Source organism: Rhinopithecus roxellana, chromosome 16 (assembly GCF_007565055.1).
Source record: "Rhinopithecus roxellana isolate Shanxi Qingling chromosome 16, ASM756505v1, whole genome shotgun sequence".
Taxonomy (NCBI): Eukaryota; Metazoa; Chordata; class Mammalia; order Primates; family Cercopithecidae; genus Rhinopithecus; species Rhinopithecus roxellana.
The window spans coordinates 101488610-101515781 of NC_044564.1; positions in this window are offsets into that span (position 1 = coordinate 101488610).

Below are 27172 nucleotides of genomic sequence, written 5' to 3' on the forward strand. Positions count from 1 at the left end.
TCAGTAGCTCTTCTACACACCAACAGGGACCAAACAGAAAATCAAATCAAGAACTCAACCTCTTTTACAATAGCTCCAAAAAAACACAAAATACAATACTTAGGAATATATCTAACCAAGGAGTTGAAAGACCTCTACAAAGAAAACTACAAAACACGGTTGAAAGAAATCATAGATGACACAACCAAATGGAAACACATCCCGTACTCATGGATGGACATAATCAATATTGTGAAAATGACCATACTGCCCAAAGCAATCAACAAATTTAACAGAATTCCCATCAAAATACCACGATTATTCTTCACAAAATTAGAAAAAACAATTCTAAAATTCATATGGAAGCAAAAAAGAGCCTGCATAGCCAAAGCAAGACTAAGCAAAAAGCACAAATCTAGAGGCATTACACTACCTGATTTTAAACTATATTATAAGACCATAGTCACCAAAATGGTGTGGTACTGGTATAAAAATAGACACATAGGCCAATGGAAAAGAATAGAGAACCCATAAATAATCCCAAATATTTATAGCTAACTGATCTTCGACAATGCAAACAAAAACATAAATTGGGGAAAGCACATGCTTTTCAACAAATGGTGCTGGGATAATTGGCTAGTCACATGTGGGAGAATGAAACTGCATCCTCATGTCTCACCTTATACAAAAATAAATTCAAGAGGGAATAAGGACTTAAATCGAAGACCTGAAATTGTAAAAATTCTAGAAGATAACATTGGAAAAACCCTTCTAGACATTAGCTTAGGCAAGGATTTCATAACTAAGAAACCAAAAGCAAAAGCAATAAAAACAAAGATAAATAGCTGGTACCTAATTAAACTAAAGAGCTTTTGCACAGCAAAAGGAACAGTCAGCAGAATAAACAGACAGCCCACAGAGTGGGAGAAAATCTTCACAATCCATACATCTGACAAAGGACTAATATCCAGAATCTACAAAGGACTCAAAGAACTCAAACAAATCAGTAAGAAAAAAAACAAAAAATCCCATCAAAAAGTAGGCTAAGGACATGAATAGACAGTTCTCAAAAGAAGATATACAAATGGCCAACAAATATATGAAAAAATGTGCAACATCACTAATGATCAGGGAAATGCAAATCAACTCCTGCAAGAATGGCCATAACAAAAAATAAGAAAACAATAGATGTTGGTGACGTGGTGAACAGGGAACACTTCTACACTGCTAGTGGAAATGCAAACCAGTACAACCACTATGGAAAACTGTGGAGATTCCTTAAAGAACTAAAAGTAGAACTACCATTTGATCCAGCAATCCCACTACTGGGTATCTACACAAACGAAAAGGCGTCATTATTCGAAAAAGATACTTGCACAAGCATGTTTATAGCAGCACAATTCACAATTGCAAAATCGTGGAACCAACAACCCAAATGCCCATCTATCAACGAGTCGATGTGGATCAAGAAACTCTGGTGTGTGTGTGTGTGTGTGTATATATATATGTACATACATACATATATGATGGAATACTATGCAGCCATAAAAAGGAATGAATTAACAGCATTTGCAGTGACCTGGATGAGATTGAAGACTATTATTCTAAATGAAGCAACTCAGGAATGGAAAACCAAACATTGTATATTCTCACTGATATGTGGGCTCTAAGCTATGAGAAACCAAAGGCATAAGAATGATACAGTGGACTTTGGGGACTTGGGGGCAAGAGTTGGAGGAAGGTGAGGGATAAAAGGCTACAAATATGGTTCAGTGTATACTGCTCACATTATAGGTGTACCAAAATCTCACAAATCACCACTAAAGAACATACTCATGTACCCCAATACCACCTGTACCCCAATAAATTATGGAAAATAATACCAAATTAAAACTAAATTAATAAGAATAAATAAATAAAACTTTTAGGTTCACGGTACATGTGCAGGTTTGTTATATAGGTAAACTATATAATGTTTAGCATACAGATTATTTCATCACCCGGGTGATAAGCATAGTACCTAATAGGTAGTTTTTGATTTTTTTTAAACCCTCTTGATATAACTAAGTAGAATACACCAATATTACAGATGAAAAAACTGAGTCACACAAAGATAAATATAGGCAAAAGTTGCATGGTAGTATCTGGCCTATCTGACTACTAAGCTTTTACTCTTCTCTTTAACTGCCTTGCCTCTAAGACTCTAAGAAATTCACTCAGGCCAGGTGCAGTGGCTCACACCTGTAATCCCAGCACTTTGGGAGGCCAAGGCTAGCAGATCACTTGAGGTTGGGGGATCAAGACCAGCCTGGCCAAGATGGTGAAACCCCATCTCTATTAAAAATACAAAAATTAGCTTAATGTAGTGGCGCACACCTGTAATCCCAGCTATTCAAGAGACTGAGGCACAAGAATCACTTGAACCTGGGAGGTGGAGGTTGTGATGAGCTGAGATCACACCACTGCACTCTAGCCTGGGCAACAGAGTGAGACTCTGTCTCAAAAAAAAAGAAAAACAAAAAAGAAGTTTACTCTCCAATTGCCAACCTGCAATGGAGGGCTATTAGGGACTGGAACACCTGGTGGGATAGCACTTGCTCTCAAATCCCACTTTGTGGGTAGCTGCAGATGATACCAGCTTGTAAAGCAAGCATATCTGCAGTTTTGTAATCCTGAACATTAACTATAATGGAGTCTTCCAGAAGCAGATTCCTGTACTGCTCATTTAGGAGAATCTGTATTAGTTATCTATTGCTCTATGACAAATTATCATAAAACTGGCAGCTTAAAACGATACACATTTATTTTATAGTTTCCATGGGTTAGCAGTCCAGGCATAACTTAGCTCTGCTCAGGGTCTATTATTCTAAATGAAGTAACTCATGAATGGAAAACCAAACATTGTATGTTCAGGGTCTCACAAGTTGTCAGGCAGGCTGTGTTCTCATTTGGAGGCTCAATTGGAGAAGAGTTTGTTTCCAAGCTCATTTGAGTTGTTGGGAGGATGCATTTCTTTGCAGATACATGACAGAGGATGCCTGTTTCTATTGGCTGTTTTCTGGAGGCCAACCACTGGTCCTAGAGACTACTCACAGTTCCCTGCCACATGGACCTCTCCATCAGCAGGTCACCACGTGGCAATTTGTTTCTTCAAAGCCAGCAGGAGAATATCCTCTTCAGTCCACTAAGATGGAGTCATATATAGTGCAATATGATCATGAGAGTAATAGCCCATCATCTTAGACCTATGATGAATAGATTTGTTATTTGTATTTTCATCACCACTGTCATTTACAATAATTAATATTATCATTCATCATCATTGTACTAAAGTTGGTATCCTGAACTATAGTATTAAGATTCATTTACCTTTCACATAAAAACCTTCCTTAGTTTGCACTGCCTGTGGAATAAAATCCAAGTTCTATAGCCTGTCATTCATGCCTCCCACCCCTGTTATATTCCTGGCCTCATCTTTGCCCAATCCTGGCTCTGGGCTCCGTAGCTCTGGGAATATGTATCTTTATACTGCCAATCACACCATATTGTATAATTGCATCAAGCAGTGAGTTTCAATTCATCTCTAAATTCCAGGACTTGGCACAAATTAGGTCTCAACAAATCATGCTGAATAAATACACAATTAATTTAATTAACAGCAAGTTTTCTTTTATGTCCCCTTCAGGTTTGCAAAGCATATTAAGCTGATGTGGGCAAGTTTGGAGTGAGGACGTTCAGCAAAAGACAGAGGGAACCAGCTGGATGACCCTAGCAGGCCTGGAACAGTTTGGAACCGGACGTCCTCTTCTTGTAGACTGACAGGCTCCGGAAAGAAGCCGCAGCTCCTCCGTGGAGCCCTGGGCTCAGCACTTCCCGTATTCACTACTGCTATTCTCAGTAGTGCTGTTCCCCAAAGTCTGCTTCCATATTTTCAAGTCTTTGAATGTTGCAGCCAAACCACTGCTGTAGTTCTGAAAGCAGAACCAAAACACACCCCAGGCACCGTTCCTCACTGACTTCCTACTCCTGGGGCTCCAATCCCAGCCTCTCACCCCTTCATCCTCTCCCTGCTCCCTTACCCTGGAAGCCACATACACGTTTTGCACCCTGGCCTTGCACACTGGCCAGCCTCCTGTATGCTCTGAGTTTCCCTCTGGGATTCCTCTTCCAGCCAGGCTTCCTGAGACCCCTGCGGGTCTCAGGAACCCTGCTCCTCCCCACTCTCCTCCTTGCTGAACCACTTCCCCATTTGAATCGTAAATCTCCTCCTCCCTTTATTCTGGGGGAAGCCTGTTCCAAAGCCAGTGGTGACTTTCTTGGGTTAAAGGCCAGGATTAAAAATAAGTAGGAGTTACCATTTCTGGCCCCATGGTTCCTCAGGCAGGAAGGAGCCACCAAGGCAGCATGTTCTGACCCAGCACAGAGACTGCCAGAAATGACGAGGCCAGCCAGGCCCCCAGGAAAACAGGTCAGGAAAAGCCAAGGCCCACCAAAGGGGTCCAAGAATGCATTTCTTTTTGTATGAAATGTAAGGAATATTCAATATGCTCATTTTAGAGACGATTTCTCTCAATTTTGATTCTAGTTAAAATCCACAACCAGAATTCACAGAAGCAGGACTGGGTCAGGGAAAGATATGAAAAAGCTTGGATTTGAATCCCAGCCGTATAACCCAGGACAAGGTGTGCAAAACCCCGAGAAGCCAGGTTTCTCCTATAAAACGAGAAGGAGAAAGCCCTCTACTTGGGACGGTTGAGAATCAAATGAGACAATATTTAATAAGTAGCACAGCATAGAATCCGTGGAAGTCTCGCCAAACAAAGCTAACTACCTTCTCCTATAAAAGTGTTGTTGTTGCCTTCAGTGGAGGCCCCTGGGAGGTTGTCAGGCTGTAGCACTGCCCTACCTGGAATGCGTTTAGTACCTGTACCTGCAGGGCACTGTCGTCACTGCCTCATGGGCCTCGCGGCAGGCCTGCCACCACTCCAGTCGCCAGTCCAGCAAGGGTGGTGATGAATGGCCCTGAGCCAGCGTCCTCAGCAACTTTAGGAGCTGCTGGGAAGAGGTGGCTTTGATGTCAAGCCAAGGGAAGACGTGTTGCAATTATCTAAATTATTCAAGGCCCCCACAAATTTCAGAGAGCTGCAGGTTGCTTGCAGATGATTGTAAATTCCCTGCCTACCACTTCTTTATCACACCAACTAGGCTTTCAGTTCCCCATCAAGTCTTACACCTCAGTGCCTTTGTACATACCAGAGTCTCTGCTTAGAATTCTCTTTGCTCCCCTCTGTCACTGCCCAGAACATCCCCCCTCAAACTTTAGGTCTCAGCCCCAGGGTCCTTGTTTCTGGAAGCCATCCCGGATGATTCTTCCCCAGTGTTCTTTACATGTGGCATTTCTGAGTCTGCTATAATCACTCATTTATGTGCCTGGGTCCCCAACAAAACTGAAACCTCATTGAGGGTAGATACTGAGCTTTGTTCATATTCATGCCCGGTGTTCACACAATGCCTGCCACAGAGAGGTGTTCATTGAAACTCACTTCTACAACTGTGTGGTAGTAGAAATAACCAAAGCTTTAAAAACTAAAATACCTCCTTTTGAATTCAGGCTGTATCACCAAATAGCTATGACATTGGTTTGAATTCCTTCGACTCTCTGCCCTTCAGTTTTCAGTTTGTAAAATGGAACTATGAAACCAGTCTCAGAGAATGGTTTTGAGAAAACATACACATGCCCCAGTGGGGCCACCTCTGCACAGCTAGGGAGAAATGGAGAGTGGAGCCATTTCACTGACACTCCAGGTCAAAGCAAGATTACTCATCACCACCTTGGGTGTTGACCTTGATGTTTTGCTCTCAGTCTTCTTCCATCATCCAGGCCTGGGAACGGTACGCTCAGGAGGGAGTCCAGGAAATAGGAGGCTTCCTGGCCTTTCCTTCAAGGACAGAAAACAGGAGGACTCTTGGCCAAGGGCAGAGCCCTTCACACAGATCTCAGCCAGATCTCACCTCCCTGAATAGCACCCACAATGACGCTGAAAGGGGAACCTCTCTCTTAGGCAAGAATGGACAGAGTTCCTGGCTCCGAATTGCAGATTCTGGCTGCCATGTTGAAAAACAGAAGGACAGCTGGAAATCTCAAAACAGGACTTGTTTTCCCAAAGCATAAAGCTACATTTCAAGCCAGGACCCTTTTCCTGTCTTTAAGAAGAATGGCGCCATGAGTTGGATATTAGTTACCACAGGTTGGGTTATACTGCAATAACAGAGAACCCATCTCATCCGCAACTTCCCAGGAACACACAGAATGAAGCTCTCCCTTCCCTGAATACGCCAGACTTCCTCTAATGTCCACATCCATGCAATTGCCCTTGACTCTGTCCTGCTCATTCCTTCTACCTGGAAAAATATATGTTAAAAGCTAGCTCAAGTATCACTTTCTCATTAAATCCTTCCAAGATTTCCTTGGAAGATTATTTTTTTTTGTTAACTCACTCCTATAGCAGATTTCATGGATTTCCGTGATGGCCCTTATTATATAGGATTGAATTAGTTTTTGTTTGTTTGTTTGTTTTAACATTAGCTTCCCCCTCTAGACTGTGAGCTCACTGAGGGTAGAGGCTGAGTCTTGTTTCTGTTAATAGTTGTGTTCCCATCACCCAGCCCAGAACCTGGCACAGATTATTGTGGGTGTAAATGAATTATAAACATATAAAGAGGTACACAGCACTGAAAATAAGAAAGATGGTTCTATTTCTGAAAGCGTTTATACTCTAGAGGATAAACAGACACAAAGTTTATACCACATTGACGTCCAGGTGGAGCGTGTGATGGCTAATGGCTCTTCTTTGGCCAGACTGTTGGAGAAACTCATGCTGATGTGGAGTTGCCTCTCTGAGCCATCCCCCATGGAGGATGGCTGTCCTGGGGACTCTGCAGGTCCATAAAACCAATCTGTGAGCAAGACACCTTTGTGATTTTAAGCCACAGAGATTATTGTAGGTTCTGCAGGAGGGATGTGATGCCATCGAATATTAGAATCTCACCCTGGCTGCGGCAGAAGAATGTATTAACAGGGGAGAACCTGGAGCCATGGGACCAGTGAAAAAGTTTTTGAAGTTGACGGAGCCTCCCAAGTCTCTCTAAAAAGGGCCTTTGGTCTTGGTTGTGTAGCAAGAGGGTCCTCCTGATTTCTACAGATCAGGTAGATCTGTACATGATCTAGAGTTTGGCCACAGGATTCAATAGAAATCTCAACTTACCATCCAGAACTTTTCATGAGTAGCCATAGTGTGTTTTTCAGCTTCATTTTTCTTACAATTGAGTCAGGCTGAGCAGGGAAGGTGCTTGATAATCATACCTACCCTGAGGCACCCATTCCAAGCACATTGGAGAAACAGGATAGCCTGGCCTTTGATCAAAATCTGAAGATTTCTTCTAGATTGTTTCATTTCACTATGTCATATGTATCAGTCAAGGTTCCCCAGAGAAAGAAAGAAAACCCATAGTATCTTCTATCCATCTATTTATCTAGTGATCTATCTATCCACTCCTCCATCTATGTGTGTATGTATATACACACATGTATATATACATATATGTGTATATGTATGCATGTATGTGTGTTTGTATTTGTGTGTGTGTGTACAGACACGTACATATCTCAATTGCTTCATGTAATTGTAAGGCTGGCAGGTCTGAAATCCATAGGCTAGGCTGGCAGACTGGAAACTCAGGCAAGAATTGATGCTGCAATCTTGAGTCTGAATTTTGTCTTCTCCAGGAAAATTCAAGTTTTGCTCTTAATACCTTCAACTGATTAAATGAGGCCCCGTTCTTTACTTAAGGACAAGTGATTGTAGATGTTAACCACCTCTTCAAAATACCTTCACAGCAACATCTAGATTAGTGTTTGCTCAAATAACTGAGTTGACATAAAAAACTAACCATCACGTGAAGTTTCCACCATTTTTCAAAATCTGTGATTCGACTGAATTTAAGAAAATTCAGCCACATGAGGACAGTACTTTTCTCAGCTGCCATAAGCTCAATACATGTACCCAAATCAGTCACGCTCTTGTTTTTTTCCTTGTAATACTGACTTCAGTGTGCCCGGATGTCTTGTCACATCAATTAGGAAGCAAAAATGTATGAGTCATGGAGCATCCAGCAGAGTGAATTTTCAAGTCCCCCAAACAGGTTTTTATGACCCAGCCATCTGATTGCCCTAAAATAAACCCAATCGCCATGTTCCGCCTCACCTTTTCCCAAATGCCCCATGGCCTGTAGATGACTCAGGGCCCAAAAACGAAGAAAATAATCAGAATCTCAATCACTTCCTCTATCACATCTTCGGTGAGCCTGACTTACAAAACAGAAACTCCCCAGAAGAATAAGGCAGGGAGAGCTGAACCCAGCTACCTTCTTCTTGAACATGAACAAACAATTATAATATTCTTTCCCTTTCATGGAAGTAACCCATCTGGGTCAAGGGGACTCAGTTCTTCTGCATTTAGCTTGCATGTCTCAGATGCCATGTTGGCAGATGGACAGCCCTGTTATTTGTTGTGTGGTAGCTAATTGTACAAGATCCTCAAATGCAAAATGAAAAAGACAGGCTGGGCATAGTGGCTCATGCCTGTAATCCCAGCACTTTGGGAGGTCAAGGCGGGCGGATCACCTGAGGTCGGGAGTTTGAGACCAGCATGATGAACATGGAGAAACTCTGTCTCTACTAAACATACAAAATTAGCCGTGTGTGGTGGCGTATGCCTGTAATCCCAGCTACTCGGGAGGCTGAGGCAGGGGAATCGCTTGAACCTGGGAGGCAAAGGTTGCAGTTTGCTGAGATCGCGCCATTGCACTCCAGCCTGGGCAACAAGAGTGAAACCCATCTCAAAAAAAAAAAGAAAAAGAAAAGAAAAAAACACAGCAAACAGCTAGTTCTAAGGAGAATATAGAGCAACCATCAGACACTGCTGATAAGAATATAAACCAAGTACAACCATTTTGAAAACCTGTATACACACACACACACCCTAGGAGAGGAATTGCTAGTGAATAAAGTACTTATAACTTTGTAAGTAATATGTGTGTGTGTGTGTACACACATCCTAGAAGACCTATTCATAGGTGTGTGTGTATATATATGAGACCTGTAACACTGGGTGTATGTATGTGTTTATATATATAGGTGTATATAGGTATGTATATAGTTGGACACACACCTATATACATACTTATATACATAGTATTAGTCTGTTCTCATGCTGCTAATAAAGACATACCAGAGACTGGGTAATTTATAAAGGCAAGAGGTTTAGTTGACTCACAGTTCAGCATGGCTGTGGAGGCCTCAGGAAACTTACAATCATGGTGGAAGGGGAAGCAAACATGTCCTTCTTCACATGGTGGCAGCAAGGAGAAGTGCCAAGCAAAAGGCGGAAAAGGCGCTTATAAAATCATCAGATCTCATGAGAACTAACTCACTATCATAAGAACAGCAGCATGGGGGTAACCACCCCCATTATTCAATTATCTCCCACCAGGTCCCTCCCACGACACATGGGGATGATGGGAAATACAATTCAAGATGAGATTTGGGTGGGGACACAGCCAAACTATATCATACACCTATATACACACACATATATGCCACCCCCAGGAGAGGAATTGCTAGGGAATAAAGTGTTTAAAACTCTGTAAGTAATGTGTGTCTGTGTCTGTGTCTGTGTGTGTGTGTGTGTGTGTGTGTATAGAAAAGTCATGGCAAAAACCACAATTACTTTTACACCAACCTAATATATATGAGACTTATAATACTTTTACACCAACCTAATATATATGAGACTTATAATAATATGAGACTTATATATATATAAATGGATATAGGTATGTACATAAGGTGGACACACACCTATATACCTACACATACACACATACACACCCATCTCTCTCTCTCCATATATATATGTGTGTGTGTGTATATATATGGATATGTATATATGGAGATACATGTATATATCAAACAGAAATGCACACATGCTGAAATGTTCATAGCAATGTTATTCATAATAGCCAAAAGCTGGAAATAACTCAAATGTCTATCAATAATAGAATAGATAAATCAATATAGTCACATTGGACTACAATGATGAGAATAAGAATCTGTAGCTACGTGCAACATTAGGGAAGAATTTTATAAACATAATATTGAGCCAAAGAAGCCAGGCTCACACACACAAAAAAGGACATATTGTGTGATTCCATTGATAGAAGATATAAAAACAGGCAGAACCAATTGATAGAAGATATAAAAACAGGCAGAACCAATCTATGGTAGAGGAAGTTGACACATGGTTACCATTGGAGGGAGCATAATGACTGGAAAGGGTCAACTGGGGGCTTCTGAGCTGATGGATTATATTTACTTATCTAACACTGCCTAATAAATTACCCCCAAAACTTAGGGGCTTAAAACAATCATTTCATTATGTCTCATGATTTTGTGGGTCAGAAATTTGGTCAGGACTCAGGTGGGTGATTCTTTTGCTCCATGTGGTTTTGACAGGGGTCACTCAGTGGTCTTTAGCTGGCAAACGGGCTGCTTTGCAGGGTCCAAGAAAACTCTCCTAACAAATTTCCTGCTTCGGCAGGGATCACCAGAAGTCTGGGTTCTACTGGAACTGTCAACGGGAGTGCCTATATGTGGCCTCTCCAACATGGCAGTCTCAGAGTAGCTGGACCTCTTAGATAGTAGTTCAGAGCTCCTGGAGTTTCCAAGAGACCCAGGGAGAAGCTGCAAGGTTTTTTATGATCTAACCCTAGCATTATTTCCGCTTCATTCTATGGTCAAAGAAGTCATTAAAGCCAGTCCAAATTCAAGGGGAAAAGAGGAAGAATTCCACTTCTCCAAGAAAAGGGCATTAATATACTTTCAGGAAATGAACTGATGGCAGTCATCTTGGAGACAGGTAACCATAGGGAATGTTCTGCTTTTTGATTTGGGTGTTAATTATAGGCTCTATTCAGGTTGTGAACATTTATCAACCTTTGTACTTATAGGTGCCCTTTTCTATGTGTATATAATTTTAATAAAATATTGAAATCTAAACAGACTTACCAAGGAGAATAACCTTTGGAACAGACAGATCCCATATGGACTGGACCCACCTCTGTGGCTGGATGGATATTCCTACTTCACTGGAGTCCCATGGCCTCTCAGCATCGCTGTGATCTTGGGTTACTTAGGTGTGAAGGTCAGGCCTGTTGCTCTGTTAGGGTGTCAGTTTCAATGACAAAAGAAAACATTTATTTGGATTACTGTGAGGAAGAATGAGACAAATGAAAAGAAAACTTTTGGCATATCCTAGAAGCTCAGTAAATGAGCTTCATTTCATTTCAAGCCCTGAGTGCTGCCTCAGACCCCTGACTCCTAGGCTGCCAAGGAAATCAGCAGCTAGGACTTTCTAGAAGTCCTCCCAGGAGTCCAAAGAGAGCTTGTCCTCCAGGCCCCCTGGCTCACCTTGTGAGCAGAGACGGGGGTACATTCTCAGGCACCTGTGCCCTGCACGGAGGGCCTGGGTCAGAAGCCGATGAAAATAACTTCGCAGCTGCCAGGACCCGGCCAAAGTCCCCAAGCGGAGTGACAAGTGAATCACCTCAACGAACGCTTAGTCACTGCAAGGTACTTTCCACACAGACACATGGAGATGGTTACCAAAGAAATGTCTGCTGGCTGCTCTCACATCAGCTCAAAGAAAATGTTGTTGTAACCTTTACTTTGCAGGCGGAAAAAATAGCATCACTTTCCCTTTTCCTTTCCTTTTCTTTTTTGGAGAGAGATTCGTTGGCAACATTGTTGGAGTGGTTGTTTTTGTTTACCCTGGAGAAAGTTTCCAGATAGCTCTGAATCCAGAGCTTTGTGTATGTGGCAGTCCCTTCAAGTCCTAAGCACTTAGTGTCTAAGTGTGTACACAACCCCCTTAGAGGAGACTGTCACGGACCATCCAGATCACAGGGCCTCCCATCAAGCTCCCTGATTGCAAGCAGAGTCCTCCAAGCTTTTAAAAGTCAGAGATGGGAGGTTCAAATCCCTCTGCCCTGTATGAGCAGTATAGCCTCAGGGCAAAGGATTCCAACTTCCTGAGCCCTCTACTTCTCTATTAATAACAATGAAACTTCATTGTATGTACCCACAAGGTGGTTGTGAGAATTAGATGAGGTGGTGTGCAGAAGCATCCCCAACAATGCTTGGCACTCTCATCGTAGTTGACTAGTTAAAGTAAGTTAACCTCTCCCTCTCTCTCTTGATTCTTCCTTTGTTATTTCTCTTGCTGCCTTTCTCTTTTTAAACTCCCTCTCTTCCTTCTCTTTCCTTCCTTGCCAAACTTGGTCAACCTTCATTCTCTCCTATTCTCTCCTTTCCCCTCTACTGCCTGCATGGTTTTTTTTTTTTCCTTCTTCTTCTTCCTTTTTTGCCTTGTTTTCAAGCCTCAAACCCCCTTCTACACTCACAGCCATCTCTCTGGCTGGTACAGCTTTGGCATAAAGCTATTGAAAGCCAGCCAAATTCTGGTTAAAAACACTGCAATTCTTGGCCAGACTTTCTCTCCTTACAAATGAGGGTGATGTTTCAGGCATAGGAAGTCTTCCCATCCATTTAGGCCCCGGGGAAAAAAATAGCAACGCCTCAGTGTGTGGCCTTAGGTAGACGGCGAAGTGGGGCTCTGGGTATTGACAGAAATAAATCTGGTGTTTCTGAAAATTGTGAAACATGCGCAGTGAATGTGTCATCCCAGCAAAAGTGAGTCAGCTCCCAGGCCAGGGCCCAAATCTGGCTGCATTTGCTTTCTAAATAGAAAGTGTATTCCTGGCCAGCCCAACTGAGCAAATCAGCGGTCAATGAGAGTGGAAAGACAGGCAGAAAAAGAGACATGCAAATGTATACTTTGCAAGAAGGTTACTGGAAAAATCAAATTCTCTCTCTGTGATTAAAAAAAAAATCATTCATTTTCTTCTTTCCTTTCTATCCTGATATCGGCATCAAACTTTTCTTTTTCATCATTATTTTACCCCAAATTTCTGGAGTGGTCTTCAAAAATAGGAACACAGCAAAGTTGCAGTGAAACAACCTGGAGGAATTGAGTGCTCTAAACTTTGGGGTGAGACAGACCTGAGTTCAAATTCTGACCCTACCTTCAACTAGCTGTGTGTGTGTGTGTGTGTGTGTGTGTGTGTGTGTGTGTCCTTGGGAAAATTTCTAACCTCTCTGAAGATTTAGCATCACTTTAATCAAAGGGGAGAAATCCAGTGGACAGGAAAGTAGGTAAAATCAGCAGTGCCTAGTTTATGGCAGGTGTTTGTTGTCTCTGAGTCACCTTTCTCTTTTTTAGGAAGGGAAGTATCTGGAACTCTGATGCCTCTTCACTCCCTAGCTTTGTGTCCACATGGGGTTATCTCTTTTAGAGGGTGTGAGCACCCAGAATATGGGAGCAGCAGTTTTGCCTCTTCCGCTCCAGACATAGAATTTGGAGAAAAGAAGCAACACCAGGCTCAGGGCCTTCTGTGCCAGCATCATGGGCAGGCAGGGCTCCCCTGCATCCCTGGCAAGCCCAGATGCTAGAATCATGTGGCCTCCACTCTGCCAGAGGAAGTGATGCAACTGCCCGTTGGCTTTGGGTCAGCCTAGAAGAAAGTGTCCTGTTACAGCGTGGGTGTGGCTAGCTTCAGGGCTCCAGTCCGGTGCCCTGTTCCAAACCCATGGCACAGGGGCAAGCAGGAGATCCTGCCTTTGTGCATAGACTGCCTGCTGTTTACCCAGCTTTGTGCACCACTATCCAGGCCCGAAAAAGCGCCCAGCCAAGCAAGTCATCTCTGGCCCTTGGCCTCTCCCTTCCCTCTGCTCCAGCTCACAAATTGCCCTCACTACAAACACCTGTTTCCTTTCTCCCAGACCTTGTGGGGTCGAGCTAGTCTATTGACCTCATATGCATGGCAGGGATATAATTGAACTCAATTATAATAACTACAGCCATTAAAAACCTATGTAATGTTCATTAAGCAGCCTAGGTAATATGCAATTAATGGCATTACCACATGAATTGTGCATTGGGTCACTAATATGCAGATTATATGTAATGTTCAGTGTATTTATTAATTACAGCACATGCCAGAAAAGCACAGCACTCCAAGCTTGCACGTCTGTCCCAGTTAGAAACCCTTTTGATCTCATACAAATCCTTTTACAGAAGAGCCTTTTCATTAATTGGAACATTTGCTTTTTGGCTCTTCACACAAAGATGACTGTTGGAGAGAAAGGACTCTGAAAAGTTGGTTAGTGTTAGAGTTGGGTAAACTTGAGAAGCCTTCATTGGAGCTACTGCTGGAGAAGAGCCATGACCTTCAGGGCAGAATTCAGGCTTCAGAGTTCTGACCCAGCCTTTACCTATAATTTTTCTGCTGATCACTGCCACCTCCAATGGGATGTCTGTCATCTGGGAAATGGGCATAATGGACCTTGATGATGCCTATGTCACCAGCACATTACATAGATTCTCTCATGAGGGAGGCTAACATGCTTTGGAAAGGCATAGTGGTAATGGCATTAAGCATCATTTCCATGAAGCTCCCAATGGAAAATTTCTTCACTAAAAAAAGAACCTGCTCCAGTCCTCCCAGCCTGCCCTTCACCTGGGTAGGTTGCCCAGTAATGCTCAACCTTAATGAGAGGGCATCAGTGATGTCTGCCCTTTAAGTGGGGTTCTTTCATAGTTTCTTTTCAGAGTATATTTTGGCATTGCCAGGGTCCTGGAGTTACCATCTCTGTTTTAAAGAATTTGGAAACGGAGGCCCTAGTGGATGAAGAGAGTTGCCCAAGTTCATGTTAGAGAGTGTCCTTAACATGAAGGAGATGATAGAAGATAGACAGAGAGATGTGCAGCTCAAGTCCTTGTAACTGGCTTCTGACTCTGCACCCAACCTTCACCTCCTCAGCTGACACGAACAAATTTCTGAACACTCTCACCCATCTCGTTCTTCTTCCCATTTGTTGTTGCCTATCAGGAAAGCCCTGGTCATCCGACCTCCAAACCATCTGGCACTCCACACTCTGCTCTCTGTACAACATTCATTTGAGCATTTGATGAATACCAACTCGAGACCGGGCACTGTGCTACACATGGGCTAAAAACATGAGGAACTTATGGCCTGCTTTCAAAGAGCTCAGTGACAGTCTTGGTTCAGGCCCTGACCCCCTGTTCCTGAACTATGGATGGCCTAATAGGTCCTTTTCCTTGAATTGTACCTTCTTCCAGTCCAACCTTCTTATAGCCACTGGAATGCGCCTTCTAAATTCCAAACCTGGCCTGCTTAAATCTTTTCAGGAATGTTGAATGCTTACAAAATAAAGTTGAAGCCCTTCACTTAGCATTCAAGGCCCATCAGGATGTGCCTTTGTTTCTTGGGTTTCCTCTTCTCTACCATCACCATATGCGGCAAGAACACTGGATTTCCCACCCGTCAATCTTTCCCATACCTGCAGTGTGAGTTGTGTCTGCTTATATTAAGAAGTGGAGCTTATTTCTCTGCCCCTTGAAGCTCAGTAGGCCATGAAACTGTCTTTGGCCAATGGGACCATCAGCAAATGTGAAGCAAGCAAAAGTTTGAAAGTCCTTTGTTTCTGCCAGCCCCTCCAGCCACTATGTCTACTAGCCTTAGCTAGACACCTTGAGGATAAGGCCCATGTGGAAAGAGAACTCAGCTGAGGCCCCAGACACGTGGGTAACACCATCCAGCAAAAACTAAGCTCACTTAGACCAGGAGAATCACTCAGTCAACCCAAAAACTCATGCTAAAAAATGATAAATATTGGTTAAGTCACTAAGCTTTGAGTTGGTTTGTTATACAGCAAAAGCTAACTTACACAAACTCACAATGTGCATGCTCTTTTGTGCTACTCTGCTCTAGCCCATACTGTTCCCTTCAATTGGTGTGCAGTTCATCCTCCTCCCATGCCTGAACACACTTCTGTTCTGCTCACTGAACGATAGGCAGAGAAAGGGAGCAAAATCCCCGTAGAGAGAAGAGCATAAAGCAAAGTTTGCATTGGCTGTGCATGCTGCTCTCAATATTCTTAGCCTATCTTACAATCATCCTTCTGGGTGGGCATACATCCTTCTCTTTCTCATGAAAAACTGGGCATCTCAGAGCATGGGCTAAAACTCACCTACTACCAACTCTGTGCCTGCAGCTGACTCATCACCCTCAAAGCCCTCCTCATCCTCCTTTCTCATTCCCTCATTTTCCTCACTAGCCTGGGAGAGCACTTTGCCCAGCATGGTGCTTGGCTCATCACTAAGCTTCTTGAAAGCACCCACATCATCATCACTTCCTCCATGAAGCCTTCAAAAACATCCCAGGCTAAGTTGTTCTGTGTTTCCACCCAGTGCTCCCACATCCTGTTTTATTTACCTTGTAAGGAAAATCCATTTACCTATCTATCTTCCACAACTCTTCATTCCCAGCACACAAACACTGCCAGTCACCAGCAGTCCTTCTTTATCTTTGTGTCTCCATGCAGTAGAATCAAAGAAAGAATTGGTTGGATTAACTAACTAATCCATCACCGAGGGTGCACAAGGAAGCCATGGAGAATTAAAAACAAGCAGCTTAGAGTCAGACAGCTCTGAATGCAACCCCTGTTTTTACATTTTCAGGTCGAAAGTGACTTAAACCTTTAGATTTTCAATCACCTCATGTGTGAGTGATGTCAATCAAGGAAAGTGACCAAGACAAGTCTCCGTCATTTTAGGAGGTTTGTTTGCCTAAGTTAAGGATACCCAGCCCGAGCGTGGTGGCTCATGCCTGTAATCCCAGCACTTTGGGAGGCTGAGGCGGGCAGATCACCTGAGGTCGGGAGTTTGAAGCCAGCCAGGTCAACGTGGCGAAACCCCATTTCTACTAAAACTACAAAAATTAGCCGGGCATGGTGGTGGATGCCTGTAATCCCAGCTAGTTGGGAGGCTGAGGCAGGAGAATCACTACAACCAGGGAGGCAGAGATTGCAGTGAGCCAAGATCATGCCACTGCACTCCAGCCTGGGTGACAGAGCAAGGCTCCATCTCAAAAAAAAAAAAAAAAAAAAAAAAAGATACCCAAGAGATAAGTCTATGTCTTTCTCCAAAGATGATTTTGAGGGCTTCAATATTTAAAGAAGACAGGGCAGGAAATTGAGAAATACACAATTTTCATGTGAGAGGCGAGGAGGGGAAAACAGTTATTCATGCCTTAGTCTGGCTCAGTGAATCTGCATTTTTGTATAAGATAACACAGACAATAGGGCAGAGGAAACAATCAGATAGGCATTGGTTTCAGGTGGGTAGAGGGATGGCTTTCAGTTCTGTCCTGTGTCCCCACACCTGTGAAGATGAGCTATCCATGTATTAATAAATTGCCATGGTGAGCTTTAACAGAAATGCTTTAGGGTAAAGATCTTGGGGTCCACAGAGAATTTCCTTGTGGGCAAAACTTGAAGGAGGTATGTAGTTTTTTGTCTTTGTACCCATCTTATTCAGGACAAAACTAGGAGGCAGGTTTGCATGACCCAGTTCCCAGCTTAACTTTTGCCTTCGGCTTGGTGAGTTTGGGGTGCCAGGATTTATTTTCCTTTCATGGTGAGCACTATCTAAAGGATCATTGACCCTTGAACAACATAGGTATTAGGGGCACCAATCAAAAATCTGTGTATAACTTTTGACTCCTCAAAAATGTAACTACTAATACCCCACTGTTGACCAGAAGCCTTACCAATAACATAAACAGCCAATTAATACATATTTTGTATTTTATAATTATTAAATACTATATTCTTGCAATAAAACAAGTAAGAGAAAAGAAAACATTAAGGAAATCATAAGGAAAATAAAATATATTGACTATTGACTGAGTGGAAGTGGAGCATCTCACAGGTCTTCATCCTTATTATCTTCACATTGAGTAGGCTGAGGAGGGAGGAGGAAGAGGAGGGGTTAGTCTTGCTGTCTTTTGGTGGCAGAGTAGAAGAAAATTCACATATAAGTGTGGGCAGAAGGATGTGTGCAACTCAAATCCATGTGGTTCAAAGGTCAACTGTAATCCTTTCCTCATGAGATAGTTTTGAGGATTCATGAGATGGTTTTGAAGACTCATGAGAGATAATAAGTAAAACTCCCCACTCAAAAGCAGACACATGGGAGAGATTCCAACTAAGTTCCGGTCATCTTCTCCCTTCTCTCCAACTACCCACAAGTTCTCCCACCCCCTTTAATTTTTGGCTCCACCCCTGGCTGTTTCCCTGGACCACAGGGATGTCTTTCCTACACCACATGGGTGTCCTGAGCTGGGAAGAAATGGAACATCCCGTCTGCTCAGCACCCTCTTGGAGCCTGAAGTTTATACACTTTATCTTAGCTTCTTTCTCCTTTATGAAGAGAAATAAGATGAGGCCTGCTGGTGTGGTTTATGAATTGTAACTCAGGATGCAAATTTCCATTGTTACCTTTCCGAGATGAAACAAAGACTTTCAGCTTTCACCTCTCCTCTCCTGACCTCACTCTCCTGGAGTCTATAGTTGTAGATGGCAAAAGTCTCTGGCCTGGTTTGGTATTAGAAATGATGTTGAAAGAGGAGGGCTACTCCATCCTCATTCATTCATCCCATTCATTCATCCCATTCATTCATTCACTCTCACATGCACACTCATTGATTCATTCATTCATTTATGTGTTCTCTACATATGCATGGAGCATGTGTTTTCTGTGCCAGGCTCTGTGCTGGGAGCAGAATGAAGAAGCAAATATGACTCAGTTGGTCTCTTTCCTGGAGGAGTTGAGTCCTCTGTTGACTTCTTTGCTATGCATGTGTATGAGAAGAGATGCAGATTATCACAATGTGCAGTGTTTCTTACGAGCCCACAATGGGACACAAAGGTAGAATTACCTTTTGCAAGAAGCTGGAGTGTGGGCATGAAGTGTGGTCAACAGGGGCAGGTGCAGAAAGGACATTGGATTGTGGTAATTGTGAAGGGCACTGGCAAGGAGCTCTGTTTTTTACCCCGGGCAAAGAGGAGCCACTGAAACCTTTAAAACAAGAAATAAATGGGAGCGCTCATCTAGTTACTTCTTCAACTGCAGCTCGATCTGCTTCCCAACAGCTATTCCCCAAGAAAGCAGGAATCAGAGCAACTCTACAAAGCATTCTTTTGTATGACTTGAGCAAATTACTTTATTGTTTTGAATCTCAAAATAGGAAATACCAGAATTATTGACTTTCCTCACTGAATGGTTGAGCCTTTAAAACGGTTTTAGCTAAGCAGTTGAGTGTGTAGCCTCAGGGGTCAAACTCGGTTTGCCAACTCTGTTATTCTGGGACCAGTCAATTCAACTATTTAAATCCGCAGTTTTTCCACCTGTAAAATGAGCGTGATCACATTTCCTTTGTTGTGTGAATGAAAAGGGATAACGCATGTTAAAAGATTAACACAGAGCAGGGCATGGTGGCATGTGCCTGTAGTTCAAGCTACGCGGGAGGCTGAGGGAGGAGGATCACTTGAGCCCAGGAATTTAAGTCTGCAGTGAGCTATGATCATGTCACTGTACTCTAGCCTGGGTAACAGAACAAGACCTCAACTCTAAAAATTTTTTTGAATAAATACATAAATAAAAATAAATTTGAAAAAATAATAATAAATAGGTCGGGCTTGGTGGCTCATGCCTGTAATCCCAGCATTTTGGGAAGCCGAGGCAGGCAGATCACTTGAGGCCAAGAGTTTGAGACCAGCCTGGCTAACATGGTGAAACTCTACTAAAAAAATATAAAAAATTAGCCAGGTGCATTGGCTCATGCCTGTAATCCCAGCTACATGGGAGGGTGAGGCATGAGAATCCCTTGAACCTGGGAGGTGGAGGTAGCAGTGAGTTGAGATTGTGCCACTGCAGCCCAGCCTGGTCCCAAATAAATAAATAATAAAAAATAAGGGTTAGCACAGTGCCAGCACATAGTAAGCACACAATATATGATATTATTATCTGTATTAATTGGTAGGATAGCTGCCTGACACATGCAACTCTATCAGAACTGCAAGCTCATTCCATGTTCTTGCCTCACACACTCCCAGAGGTCTCCAGGACCACACAGATTCCAGGTCCATGCAGTGCCCCCTCCCAGAGCACCATATTTGGAGAAGGAAAGAAATGCCAAAGAAAAATCCAACTGCATGCTTTTCCTATCAAAGAGAAAACAAAAGAATGCAAAACACTTGCCGGAACACACCAACTTTCTTCCCGGGACTTCTTAAAATTCTATGGGCCTTTCCGTCATATTCCTGGCCTATGCCTGCCACCAGGATATTTCCCGGCAGATATCGCTAGTGTCCCCAACAAGGCTCTGAGGAGAAGGAAAGGAAGGTCCTGCCAGGTACAGACGTGCCCAAGGCAGAGCTGTGCTCCTTTTCCACACCTCACTGGCCTGCAGGGAAGGCAGAGCAGGCTTTGGGCTGCATCCAGGGTTCTCAGGAAGAAGCCCTGTTCATCTCCAGAACAGGAGACGTAAGGCTTTCCCACTACCCTGGGCGTCCTGCCACCCTGCTCCTCTGGAGAGAGAAGCTCCTATGATCAACCAGAGCACCCATTGCTTCCCATGCCTCCTGGCCTTGTTCTGCTTTCTCATCTGGGAAAAGCCAAGGCTTTTTGCAAAACCCTCCTTGCGCCCTGGGGAGGGGCACTTAATCCTCACAGTGCAGCAGGAAGAGGGTGCTGGACCCCCCACTGGAGCTCCCTGAGGGCAGGGGCTGCTCAGAGTCATCACTGCATGATGGGAGCTGACAGCAACCCTCCTAGTACATATGAGGTGCTTTGAAAATGGTAACTGCTTAAGCAGCTTATCAAGTTCTAGAGCAGTTAGATGGAGGAAGCAGAAGAGATCAGCCCTCAGTAAGTTAACAACTGGCACTAGGCGCTGTATGTTCTCATTTAATTCTCATGCTACCCCTGAAAAGTAGGTCTTCATAGCTCCACTTTGCAGACAGGTAGGTTGAGGCTTAGAAATAACTTGACCAAATTTGCAGGAGTAGAAAGTGGTAGTGCTGGAAAGAAACCAGGTTTTTCTGACCGCAAGGCTCTTTCCCACGACAGCCCCTGCCTCTCTGGAAAGGGAGATGTGGATCTCCGTGTTGACAAGCCTGCAACCTGCAGACCTTGCTCACAGCATTATGCCAGGCATGGGGAGGGGGACTGAGTTCCGACCAGGAAGGCAGCACAGGGAGAAAATGCAGAATGAGGACAACAGGAAGTGGCATCGAGGAGCTGGGAGCAGGGAGGGGCAGAGGGCACAGCACGAATGTGATCTGTGAGTCTGTGCAAAAGGGCTTTGGACATGCAAGGCCACACAAACACCAGGCACTAACTCCCCTCACCTCTTTGGAAGTCCGGAAGACTCTATATAGGAGGGACCTCTGAAATCCAGATTGATCGAGGGAGTAAAGGAATAATAACAAAAATCAAAGCTGCCATTGATAAATTACCAATGCCGTCCAGATATTCCACTAGGTACTGTAAATATATCATTGGATTTAATTCTCACAACTCCAAGAGGTGAGAGTTATGATTCCCACTTTACACATGAGAAAACTGGGGCTCAGGTCAGGTCACTGACCCGTAGCTGGCAAGTGGTAGAGTCACAATTTGCACTCACATTTGACTGATTTCAATGACTGCCCTATTCATAAGCCCCGAAGGCTACAGATACCAGGTAGATTAAGCACATGAGGAAAGCAGGGTGGGCTTAATAGGAAGAGGTGGAGAGAGCAGAAAACCCCAGAGCACATGCTTCATCTAAAGAGCAGCTGCTCCTCAGCTTCAGCCAATTCTTGCCATTTGAGAATGCGGACCCGATGTGGCCAGATCTTTCATGTCCAGATAAGCCAGAAATCGTTTATATTTCTGGGTGTAAAATCTGATTTTTCAATACTGGAGAATAATGTTTAAATTGTTTAAACACATAGAAAACTAAACAAATCCTGTCTGAAAGACAGATATGGCCTCAGGTCAACATTTTACGATCTGTTCCGCGATGTAGGATGGCAGAGGGCACCCCATCCCTAGAGATGTCAAGCATATTCTGAGCAACAGACCACAGGGGATGGTGGAGAAGCAACTGGAGGGGGTGCTGCTGAGGATGGATCTGGTAACCTTTAAGGTTCCTTCAAAAGTTCAAGACCAGCCTGGCCAACATGGTGAACCCCTGTCTCTACTAAAATTATATATATATATATATATATAAAATTAGCCAGATGTGGTGGCAGGCACCTATAATTCCAGCTTCTTGGGAGGCTGAGACACGAGAATCACTTGAACCTGGGAGGCAGAGGTTGCAGTGAGCCGAGATCACCCCACTGCACTCGAGCATGGGCTACAAAGTGAGACTCTGTCTTCAAAAAAAAAAGATTCCTCCAAAGCTTGAGACTGCATGAATCCAAGAATTGGCAGAGTGGAGATGGGCGGGATCCCTAAACAAGGGGAACACTATGAGGAGAGGCGTGGAGCCAGGAACAGTCCTTCTGTCTTCATTCACTCCGTACTCTGAAAGCCTTCATGTCTTCCCCCGTCTCCTCATTTTGGTGATGGCTCTGCCCTAAATATCTGGCCTAACCATCCGTTGCAATGGCTCCAGGAAAAGGCACCCTCAGCGCTTCCTAGAGCTGCCTCCAGATCTCTCTCCACCTGCCTCAGTCCTGCCTCTCCTACTCTCCGAGTCACCTCTCCAAACTCTCATCTTATGCGTAATCTTAGCTACCCAACCCAAGTGACCCAGACGATGGTGGTCTGCCATTTGTCTTTTCTCTTCCAGATAATCCACATGCCCTGAATATTTATTCCCCAAGTACTCATTGCACCCCCACTGTCTATAGAGCTCTGTGCTAGGCATGCAGGGTGCCCCTGGGAACAAGACAGATGCCACTGTCTAGTCCAGTGCTGGCCATGTGGGGCTTCTCAGCAAAGACTTTTGCTAAATGGAAACAAGTGACGATAAAGTGGAGAGAGCTGTGACCTCCTCCATCTCTAGCTTCAAGCCCCTGCATCTCTTCACCCTACAGATACCCAGTCCTATCGATCCTACTTCCTTACTATCTGTCCCAGGCATTCAATGAGGCATAGTGGGGAAAAGCCCTGAGGACCTGAGAAGAAGGTAGTTACAGGTGGCATCTTTTCTTTTTTTTTAATGTTTCTCACTCCCCCCACCCACCATGGCCAAGGCCCCACTTGCAGACACACTCCTCCTGAAGTTGGAAGCTGTCCTTGCCTCTGCTATGGCAGGCAGCCCTGAGTCAGCTGCCAGGACCTGGGGTGGAGTACAAATAGCCCCAGGCCCCTTCAGGCAGACCAAAAGCCAGCAGCTCACCCCCTGGGCACCCAGCCAGGTTTCCTTCAAGCCAGGGCCTGAGCACATCGACCCTAATCGGCAAAACCCCCCACCCTTCCTTTTGCAAACACCCTTGTGGCCAACTCAGGGCGGGCCAATAGGCAGAGCTGATCTCCCCCGTGCTCCCTGAAAGGCTCCACACTAAAGGAGCTGGCCCAGGACTGCTCAACCCTGGCCAAGAGCAGCCCGACCATCTGAGAAGGGCTGGGAGCTGCCCTCTGGACAAGGAGCACAGCTCCGGGATCTGAGTAGGATGCTGATTCTGGTGGACTCCCGCCTGCATGTCCTCCAGTCCTCTGCTCAAAGGCCTGCTCCCACCTACTGCGATTACACACATACACCCCAGCACCCCCGTCTATGCCCCTTACCATGCTTTATTTTTTCATAGGGTTAAAAAAATATTTTTTGCCATTTGGCATGTCATAATTTATATTATTCCTTTGTGGGAAATTCACTAGGATGAAAGTTCTATGAGGACAGCAATGTTTTTGTTCTATTCCCTACTATATTCCATTTCTGGCTGCTAATTCGTGCTTAGTAAACATTTGAAAGAGGAGGAAGGGAAAGAAGGAAGAAAGGGAGGGTGGGAGGGAGAATCTTTAGAGAGAGTAGGTCTGGTTAGCCTTCTTCTCTTCCCAGCTGGCATCTCTCCTTCAGAACTCTCATCCCAGCTGGCATCTCTCCTTCAGAACTCTCATCTTATGTGTAATCTTAGCCCAGACTGGTGGCCTTATAACCTTTTGGAGAAATGATTTTAGCATCCACTTTTTAAAATTCCATTTATCCTATTTATCTGGGGCCCACTCTGTGTTAGGCAGTACAGATAGATGATCTCACTTGATCTTCTCAGCAACTCTGAGGTCTGTGTCATTGCTTTGACTCAGGCTTTCTCAACCTCACCCCTAGTGACAATCAAAGCCAAACAGGTCTCCGTTGTGGAGGGTTGTGCTGTGCATTGCAGGACGTGTGGCAGCATCCCCGGCCCTGACCCACCAGATACCACCAGTGCCCTTCCTCCCAGTGTGACAATCAAAAATGTCTCCAGACATTGCTAAGTGTCCCTTGGGGTGGTGGACAAAACTGCTTCGTTTGAGAACCTCTGTGTTAACTCCACAAAAAAGGAAACAGGCTCAGAGAAGCTAAGGAAGTTGCTGGAGGCCATGACAGAGGAAGGAATCCCGCCTAGGTCTGCCTTGTTTCAAAGCCAGCGTTCCCTCCATTCTGCCAGGCCATCCTCCCTCAGCAGGCAGGGCTCACAGCCCGGGGAACAGTTACTGGGAAGACCCAGAGGCCTCTGCCCAGCCCCTGCCCAGCGACGACAGAGCAAGGCCCCTGACGTGCGAGAAGAGCCTTCCCCAGCAGCCGCCACTCAGTTTAAGGCCAGGCAGCTTGAAAAACACTTACTCATACTCTGGCCATGACGGGGAAACATCACCAATGATAAATCATATCTCTTAATTATCTGTGATTTCTGAGGCCGGCCAAAATTTCCTTTTCATGACAAATACTTGCTCTGAGATTCTTTTTCCCCTGAAAAAGAGAAGAAATGCAAGGAGAGCCCTGGGGCTGGTCTCCCAAGTGGGAATCCCAGCGTCTCTGATCAGCCCTCTTGTCCCACCCAGGCTGTCTGGAGCTGGGTTCCTGCCTGGGCATGCCTCTTCTCTCCACGCTCCAAGTAGTAAAATCCCCAGGTTTCTGTTGTGTTTTGTGTTTTTTGTTTCCTTGGAAGGGTGCCTGAATTGGAGCTGTTTACTCACTTAGATGAGACCTATTTGAAATTACTCTGAGGGCGGGAGGAAGACAGAAAATAAAAGGGCATAGGGCCCAGGGTGAAAAGGCCAGGGTTCGAATCAACTTGAAACTGCTACAGGAAAATTTATTCCACCAGAGTAACACCTTTTGGCATGATAAGGAGAGTACCCAGTCTTCTCAGTCCTGCGGGGCTCTTTCTAGCTTCATCTTCCCCACTCTTCCCTTAGGATGAGCCCATCTACTAGCTTTTAAACATGATTTTTCACATGTTTTTGTCTTTGCAGAGAAGGCTTTTCCCTATTTTCTGCCTATAAAACTCTATTCCTCTTTCATAACCCAATGTAAACGTCCCTTTCGTCTCCAATCCTTGCCCCAACCCAGGTAGAATTCATCTCTCCCTCTCTGTGGTTCTTCAGTAGTTTACACAGACATCAATTTTACTTGGTTTACACTCTCTTGGAGTTGTGCATGTACCAGGCCTCTGGAGTCCAGGGGAAAAGCTGAGTGGGCAACCAGAGCAAGCCAACTGCCCCGGAGACAGAAAAAGACATTCAGGTTATTTCACTCCAGGGCTTTCCTGTCCACTCAGCTTGGTTTTCCCCGGTCAACTAACATGTATGACTTTCCTGGGAGCATCTTCTAGAAGAAATTGCAGAGGAGCTTTGTAGCAGTCAGAAACTCTAATCCTTCTTTGTTCTACATTCTGAAGCAGGTGACATGGACCACAACATTCTTCTCTCTTTTCCTTCCTTCCTTCCTTCCTTCCTTCCTTCCTTCCTTCCTTTCTTCCTTTCCTTTTTTTTTTTTTTTTTGTTGACAGAGTCTTGCTCTGTTGCCCAGGCTGGATGGAGTACAGTGGCATGACCTCAGCTCACTATAGCCTCAACCTCCTGGGCCCAAACAATCCTCCCATCTCAGCCTCCTGAGTAGCTAGGACTACAGCCATGGACCACCACACTCAGCTAATTTTTTAATTTTTGTAGAGATGGGATTTTGCCATGTTGCCCAGGCTGGTCTCAGACTTCTGAGCTCAAGGGATCCTCCTGCCTCAGCCCGTCAAAGTGCTGGGATTACAGCCATGTACCACCATGTCAGCCAGGTCACCACCACTTTCTGTGAGAACATTCTGGGTTCTGGTTACAATCATGTGCCATTGTCATGGAGCTAGGCTCATGGAAGGCACTTGACCATAGTCAATCTCAATCTCTCTCCTCTTGGCATAAAAATGTGGAGTGAGCAGAGTGGGGTGCCTGGTCCTGGCTGAAAGAAAGCAGAGAGCTGATATCCGTCTCTGCAGGTCAGCCACCCACTACAAATTCACAGTCACCCCACTGACTACCCACGAGCCCTGCTGAGACTCAAGGATACTTCTCTTCTGCTCCAGTCCTGGTGATGAGGGAAGAGCAGGTCAAAAGGCCTGCCTCAGCTGCCCAGAGCCGGCTCCTGTCCTTCAACAAATCCTGAAGTGTCACAACTTATCCCCAGAGAGTACCATCATTCTTCCTTTGACTTGCGCTTCTGCTGCCTTGCAGAAGCTGGGTTGCAGTTGGTCTGCAGAGCTCTGCTTGGCAGGCAGGCATGATGTGGGTCTGCTGGAGGTAGCACAGCGAGGCACCCTTACTCCATTATCTTCCCTATGTCCTGAGTTTATCAAACAGCAAGTAGATCTGGAATGTCACCCCAGTACAATCATTCAGAAAGTGGCTTCAGGACCCACCCAGGGATTACCAGACTGTTATGTTTTAATTAATGGCAAGAGATGAGACCAAGGATGAAGGTGGGTCAGTAACTTAGGGATAGGCAGCAGCAAGCATTCAATGTCAAAGTCAAGAGTTTGGTTGTTAATTCTTGAAACAGTTTGCAGCCAGAGGCAAATTCTAACCTGTCTCAGAAGCTCACCCAGTTGCAAGTGGAAGACACAGTTCCAAGGGGGCAATGCTGGAAGCCAGGAGATAAGAGTGGGGCTGTTGCTGCTGCCCTTGGG